We start from the raw sequence: 7,500 nt of genomic DNA, 5'->3' as shown, positions 1-7,500 counted from the left end.
GCGTGCGGCAGGAGGCGGCGCAGCGTACGGTACCGAGCACTCGGAGATGCGGTGCAGCCCGCCGGAGTGACAGCGAAAGGCTGCGCACCCCTTTCCGCCTGCTAACTCGGCGTCCGTGAGACCGACCGACTCCGCTTTAGCACCGGAGCTAGAGTGGGGCAAGGGGCACCGAAGGGTACCGGAACGATGACGTTCGCACACCGGGAAGTCGAGTGCCGGGCCGCCGAAAGCGAACAGGGTGCCACCGCTCGGGGCCCCGGTTTGTCCGTCCCACCCGGAGGCCCATATCTCCGGAAGGCACAGGCCGATTTCCTCCGGGTATGGCTCGTTGCGTGCGGCCGGACCAGGCGCAGCGGACGGTACCGAGCACTCGGAGGTCGGGCGCTGCCCGCCGGAGGTACAGCGAAAGGCTGCAAACCACTTTCCGCCGCCTCCCTCCGCGGGCGTGAGACCGACGGTCGTCGGGTTTGTTTCCGCGGCTAGAGCAGGACGAGGGGCAGCGAACGGTACCGGAAGCAACCCGGTCGCACACCGGGAAGTCGACTAGCGGGCCGCCGAAAGCGAGCACGGGGTCCCGGTTTGTCCGTCCCACCCGGAGGCCCATATCTCTGGAAGGCACAGGCCGATTTCCACCGGGTATGGCTCGTTGTGTGCGGCAGGACAAGGCGCAGCGGACGGTACCGAGCACTCGGAGGTGCGGTGCTGCCCGCCGGAGGTACAGCGAAAGGCTGCAAACCACTTTCCGCCACCTCCCTCCGCGGGCGTGAGACCGACGGTCGTCGGGTTTGTTTCCGCGGCTAGAGCAGGACGAGGGGCAGCGAACGGTACTGGAACGAACCCGGTCGCACACCGGGAAGTCGACCAGCGGGCCGCCGAAAGCGTGCTCGGGTCCCCGGTTTGTCTGTCCCACCCGGAGGCTGATATCTGAGGAAGTCCGAGGCCGATTTCCTCCGGCTAACTCGGCGGGCAATGTGTCCCCCCCACCATCTTCGGCTGATTACCGTGGCTGGACCGGATCAAGGAGCAACGGAACCGTGCCAGAACGACGTCGGTCGGACGGCGTGAACTGATAGTGCCGAGGCCGGAAACCGAGCCGGAAATGTGCACCGATTTATTGGTCCCACTCGCAGGCCCATATCTCCGGAAGGCCGAGGCCGATTTCCTCCGGGTATGGTTCGCTGCGTGCAGCCGGAAGGGGAGCAGCGGACGGCACTGAGCAGCCGGAGGTGCGGCGCTGCCCGCCGGAGCTGCAAGCGAAAGGCTGCGCACCGCTTTCCGCTGGTTAACTCGGCAGGCCGTCAGGCCGACCGACTCCGCTTCAGCACGGGAGCTAGAGTCGGGCAAGGGGCACCGAAGGGTACCGGAAGGATCACGTTCGGACACCGGGAAGTCGAGTGCCGGGCCGCCGAAAGCGAGCTCGGGGCCCCGGTTTGTCCGTCCCACCCGGAGGCCCATATCTCGAGAAGGCACAGGCCGATTTCCTCCGGGTTTGGCTCGCTGCGTGCGGCCGGACGAGGCGCAGCGAACGGTACCGAGCACTCGGAGGTGCGGCGCTGCCCGCCGGAGGTACAGCGAAAGGCTGCAAACCGCTTTCCGCCTCCTCTCCCCTCGGGCGTGAGACCGACGGTCGTCTGGTTTGCTTCCGCGGCAAGAGCAGGACGAGCGGCACCGAGCGGTACCAGAACGAACCCGGTCGCACACCGGGATGTGGAGTGCCCGGCCCAAACCCGCTACCCCCCCCCACCCGAAAGCGAGCCCCGGTTTGTGGATTAAAAGTGAAGCGGCAAAGATTTGTAAAACAGCGTGAAATGATGAACCAGAAGCCCAAAGTAATGGTGGGAATAAAAGTTCCGAAATGTGAAATGGTGAACCAGAAGTTGTGTGAACTGTTTAACCCAAAGTGGCAAAAATGGATTAAAAGGGGTGAAATGATCGACCGCAAAGCAGGGCAAGCATTAAACAAAAGCAGCAGCATTTTTTAAAAAGGGACAAATGGTTTACCAGAATCCCAAAAGAATGCTCAGAGACTTAAGTGCCAAAGGGGCAAATGGTTAACCAGAAGCTGGGTGAACTGCTTAACCCAAAGTGGGAAAAAGGATAAAAAAGGGGTGAACTGATCAACCAGAAGTCGACAACAATGTGCGGCGATTAAGTCTGAAAGAGGGAAAGGTTGACCGGAAAGCAGGGAAATGATTAAACAAAAGCAGAAAAATTCAGTAAAAAGGGGCAAGTGGTGAACCAGAAGTTGGGTGAACTGCTTAACCAAAAGTGGGAAAGAGGATTAAAAGGGGAGAAATGTTGAACCAGATGTCGAAAACAATGCGCGGCGATGAAGTCTGAAAGAGGAAAAGGTTGACCGCAAAGCAGGGAAAGGATTAAACAGAAGCAGCAATATCTTTTAAAAAGGGACAAATGGTGAACCAGAATCCCAAAATAATGCTCAGAGACTTAAGTCCCAAAGGGGCAAATGGTTAACCAGAAGCTGGGTGAACTGTTTAACCAAAAGTGGGAAAAAGGATTAAAAGGGGTGAAATGATTAACCAGAAGGCGAAAGCAAAGTGCGGCGGCGAAGTCGTAAGGGGAAAAGGTTGACCGGAAAGCAGGGAAACGATTAAACAAAAGCGGCAAAATTTTTTAAAAAGTGGCAAATGATTAACCAGAATCCCAAAAGAATGCTCAGGGACTAAGTCCCAAAGGGGAAATGGTTAACCAGAAGCTGGGGGAAATGGTGAACCAAAAGTGGGAAAAAGGATTAAAAGGGGAGAAATGTTTAACCAGAAGGCGAAAGCAAAGTGCGGCGGCAAAGTCCAAAAGGGGAAAAGGTTGACAAGAAAGCAGGGAAATGATTAAACCAAAGCGGAAAAATTCAGTAAAATGGGGCAAATGGTTAACCAGAAGCTGGGTGAAAAGGTGAACCAAAAGTGGCAAAAAAAGATTTAAAGGGGAAAAATGATTAACCAGAAGTCGACAACAATGCGCGGCGATGAAGTCTGAAAGGGGAAAAGGTTGACCACATATCAGGGAAACGATTAAACAAAAGCGGCAACATTTTTAAAAAAGTGGCAAATGATTAACCAGAATCCCAAAAGAATGCTCAGAGACTAAGTCCCAAAGGGGAAATGGTTAACCAGAAGCTGGGGGAAATGGTTAACCAAAAGTTGCAAAAATGATTAAAAGGGGTGAAATGATTAACCAGGAGGCTGAAGCAATGTGCCGCGGTGAAGTCCTAAAGGGGAAAAGGTTGACCAGAAAGCAGGGAAAGCATTAAACAAAAGCGGCAACATTTTTAAAAAAGTGGCAAATGATTAACCAGAATCCCAAAAGAATGCTCAGAGACTAAGTCCCAAAGGGGAAATGGTTAACCAGAAGCTGGGGGAAATGGTTAACCAAAAGTTGCAAAAATGATTAAAAGGGGTGAAATGATTAACCAGGAGGCTGAAGCAATGTGCCGCGGTGAAGTCTGAAAGAGGGAAAGGTTGACCAGAAAGCATTAAACAAAAGTGGCAACATTTTTAAAAAATTGGCAAATGATTAACCAGAATCCCAAAAGAATGCTCAGAGACTAAGTCCCAAAGGGGAAATGGTTAACCAGAAGCTGGGGGAAATGGTTAACCAAAAGTTGCAAAAATGATTAAAAGGGGTGAAATGATTAACCAGGAGGCTGAAGCAATGTGCCGCGGTGAAGTCTGAAAGAGGGAAAGGTTGACCAGAAAGCATTAAACAAAAGTAGCAACATTTTTTAAAAATTGGCAAATGATTAACCAGAATCCCAAAAGAATGCTCAGAGACTAAGTCCCAAAGGGGAAATGGTTAACCAGAAGCTGGGGGAAATGGTTAACCAAAAGTTGCAAAAATGATTAAAAGGGGTGAAATGATTAACCAGGAGGCTGAAGCAATGTGCCGCGGTGAAGTCCTAAAGGGGAAAAGGTTGACCACAAAGCAGGGAAAGCATTAAACAAAAGCGGCAACATTTTTAAAAAAGTGGCAAATGATTAACCAGAATCCCAAAAGAATGCTCAGAGACTAAGTCCCAAAGGGGAAATGGTTAACCAGAAGCTGGGGGAAATGGTTAACCAAAAGTTGCAAAAATGATTAAAAGGGGTGAAATGATTAACCAGGAGGCTAAAGCAATGTGCCGCGGTGAAGTCTGAAAGAGGGAAAGGTTGACCAGAAAGCATTAAACAAAAGCGGCAACATTTTAAAAAAATTGGCAAATGATTAACCAGAATCCCAAAAGAATGCTCAGAGACTAAGTCCCAAAGGGGAAATGGTTAACCAGAAGCTGGGGGAAATGGTTAACCAAAAGTTGCAAAAATGATTAAAAGGGGTGAAATGATCAACCAGAAGTCGAAAATTATGTGCGGCGGTGAAGTCTGAAAGAGGGAAAGGTTGACCAGAAAGCATTAAACAAAAGTGGCAACATTTTTAAAAAAGTGGCAAATGATTAACCAGAATCCCAAAAGAATGCTCAGAGACTAAGTCCCAAAGGGGAAATGGTTAACCAGAAGCTGGGGGAAATGGTTAACCAAAAGTTGCAAAAATGATTAAAAGGGGTGAAATGATTAACCAGGAGGCTAAAGCAATGTGCCGCGGTGAAGTCTGAAAGAGGGAAAGGTTGACCAGAAAGCATTAAACAAAAGCGGCAACATTTTTTAAAAATTGGCAAATGATTAACCAGAATCCCAAAAGAATGCTCAGAGACTAAGTCCCAAAGGGGAAATGGTTAACCAGAAGCAGGGGGAAATGGTTAACCAAAAGTTGCAAAAATGATTAAAAGGGGTGAAATGATTAACCAGGAGGCTAAAGCAATGTGCCGCGGTGAAGTCTGAAAGAGGGAAAGGTTGACCAGAAAGCATTAAACAAAAGCGGCAACATTTTTAAAAAAGTGGCAAATGATTAACCAGAATCCCAAAAGAATGCTCAGAGACTAAGTCCCAAAGGGGAAATGGTTAACCAGAAGCTGGGGGAAATGGTTCACCAAAAGTTGCAAAAATGATTAAAAGGGGTGAAATGATCAACCAGAAGTCGAAAACAATGTGCGGCGATGAAGTCCTAAGGGGGAAAAGTTACCCAGAAGGCAGGGAAATGATCAAACGAAAGCAGCCAAAAAATTATTAAAAGAGGGGAACTGATGAACCAAAAGATGAGAAACGGCCCGCAGAGACTAAGTCCAAAACGGGAACTGGTGAACCGGAAATGATTAACCAAAAACGAAGTCCGAAGAGGGAACTGGTAAACCAGAACTGAGTAACCCGATTTTTAAAATTAATTATAAATGGGGAAACGATTGAGCAAAAGGCGGAAATTAAGTCACAGGGACCAGGTCCGAAAGGGCAAGAGGTTACCCCGTAGGGGGCATTCGTCAACTCAATCTGAAAATTTTGGAGGCAAATCTGACCAAAATGCGGAAATCGGACCACACCGCGAGGGGCGCCATTCGACGGGGCAGGGGTAGACGCGTCGAACGGTACCTGAAGGTCCCGGCTGCGACACGTGAGTCCGGAGATATGGCCAGTCAAAGTCTGATGGGAGGTACCGAAGCCGAAAAATCGAAACGCGTTTGCGGCGATTCGGTGTCAGAGAGTCGGTCACGAATTCAAATTCGTCCCGCTGATTCGCCAATTGCCAGCCGGTTCCGGGGGGATTGGCGGGGTACCTGCAGGATAGTAAGAGGTGGCATGTCGAGACTTAGCCTGTTTACCAGACTTGTGTCTAGCGCCTCCAGGTCTGCAGAGACCGACCCGGGCTGCCGCCCAACCGACTTTTAAGCCTTTTGGGAGTGGGAATTTTTCCCATTTTTCCCCATTTTTCGGGTTTTTTGGTCGGGCTTGAAAACGGCGGCCCCGAGGCCTCCCGGGGCTGGCGGGCTTCGGCTCCCTTGCGAGAGGGTCCGAATTCCACCCGTTTAAGCCCAGAAAGGAGTTCGGAAGTCAGTCGGTCGAGGGAACCCCTTCGGAAGTCCGACGGGGATGGATTCGGCCGGCGTTTCGGATCTCCGGTCAGAGGATTCCCCCCCTGGGCGGGGGGGTGCGAGTAGCGGCCGGCAAACGGTCCCTTGCACTTGTGGCACAAAAAGTCCGAGCACAGGTTAATGAGTTGGCCGCGGAAGCCCCTATGCCGAAATGAGAAAGCCCCCGTTGCGGGGATTTAGTGACGCATCTGCGGCCGGAGGTGGGAGGCCGTCCTGCCGAATTGACACTTGTCATTCGGGCACCTAGGGATTGGTCGGGTACCCGGAGATTTTCGAGAACACGATTTTCAGAGCTTTCTCTGACAGCCCAGGTGCACTTTAAGAGTGCCTGAAAAAGTGACACTTGGCAGAAGGCTCTCAATTTCAAAGCGGAGACCTTTACAAGAGCACTCGGAAGTCACCTGTCAGCATTTAAAGCTACATCAGGCGGCAATTTTCGAACTCTTTGTCAGTCTGAAATCGTGTTGAGCCTCGACAGCGTCGGGCTCAGGCAGGAGGAGCTTGCCAGCAGAGAGACGCTCACCATGGATTGCTGGTGGATGCTTTTCGAAAACATATACACATTATATTATATTATAATAATATAAAGAAAAAAAAGAGTTTCTCAATCTCTGTGACACTTTGCAGATTTTTTTGAAAGCCAATAAAGAGAACTCTTTAACTTGAAAGTCACCTGTGCCGGCATAGCGATGACTTTTAAAACAGGTTGACACTTTCGAGCCGCGGCGGCTCTGAATCACCCCAGACACCAAGTGTGTTTGTGGGCAAGGCACCGCGGCCGGTGGGCTGCTTTTATAATAACGGGCACGCAGACTTTTTGAGAGGAATCGGTACTCTCTTCCGATCGATTTGGCGACTCGCGTCCGACATGGGAGGGCCCGAGCGGTCCAGCCAAGGCTGGTGTTCAGGCTCGTCAGGTTCCTCTCTCTGTCCCAAGTGGCAGACGGACAGTTTTAAAAGTCAGTGGGTTTTGTCGGCACGACTCTCCTGTTCACCCGCTGGCGTATTGCTCTCTTGTGAGGCCGAGAAGTCCACCTGTGTTGTCTAACAGAGGTCCGATTCAAGCTCCAGAGCCCGGGTGTCTGCCGTCTCGAGTGGAGCGGGAATGTGCACAGCAAGTCCCGTTCTGGTAGCTGAACACGAGATTTCTCTAGCAACTGAGCACCAAAACACGTCACCCTTTTAGAGCTGGAGGGCTGAGTGTGTGCATGTATCTTGAACGCTATGGTTTGCAAACTCCAGTCGGACCTGGCACACCAACCTCTCCCCTGTCACGGGCAGGGGGGGGAAGGCCATGTGTGCCCAGCAGACACGACGAAGGCGGCTAGAAAGGGTCACTGTAGCTTAACCACCCAAGCGTGTCCGTGACCTTAACGGTCTGTGCCTGGCAAAAGGTGGGCTCCTTTCGACTTTTGTTTGTCGCTGGCTGTCTGTCATGCATTACCGCTTGCAAGCCCAGGTTGGAACCGGCGCCAACCTCCCTCGTCATGGTGGGGGGAGGCCATGTGCCCAGCCCGACGGTGGCTGCA

The sequence above is a fragment of the Heptranchias perlo genome, unplaced genomic scaffold (assembly GCF_035084215.1).
Source record: "Heptranchias perlo isolate sHepPer1 unplaced genomic scaffold, sHepPer1.hap1 HAP1_SCAFFOLD_336, whole genome shotgun sequence".
NCBI lineage: Eukaryota > Metazoa > Chordata > Chondrichthyes > Hexanchiformes > Hexanchidae > Heptranchias > Heptranchias perlo.
The sequence above is the reverse complement of the archived record's forward strand: the minus strand, read 5'-3'. Positions refer to the sequence as shown.